The sequence below is a fragment of the Sus scrofa genome, chromosome 6, assembly GCF_054392235.1.
Source record: "Sus scrofa isolate SSC_HxYL_T2T_F1_AM1 chromosome 6, Sscrofa_HxYL_maternal_Yorkshire_Landrace_v2.0, whole genome shotgun sequence".
In the NCBI taxonomy this organism is placed as follows: domain Eukaryota; kingdom Metazoa; phylum Chordata; class Mammalia; order Artiodactyla; family Suidae; genus Sus; species Sus scrofa.
The window spans coordinates 58,183,627-58,183,871 of NC_139388.1; positions in this window are offsets into that span (position 1 = coordinate 58,183,627).

Below are 245 nucleotides of genomic sequence, written 5' to 3' on the forward strand. Positions count from 1 at the left end.
TAGGGGTTTAATCGGAGCTACAGCTGCCAGCCAAGGCCAGAGCCACAGCAATGCGGAATCTAAGCCATGTCTACGACCTACACCACAGCTCACGGCAACGCTGGATCCTTAACCCGCTAAGCAAGGCCAGGGATCGAACCCACAACCTCATGGTTCCTAGTCGATTCTTTAACCATTGAGCCATGATGGGAACTCCGAGGATTAGGGTTTTAAGGGGCCAAAATAAATGTAACGATGCCCTCCTC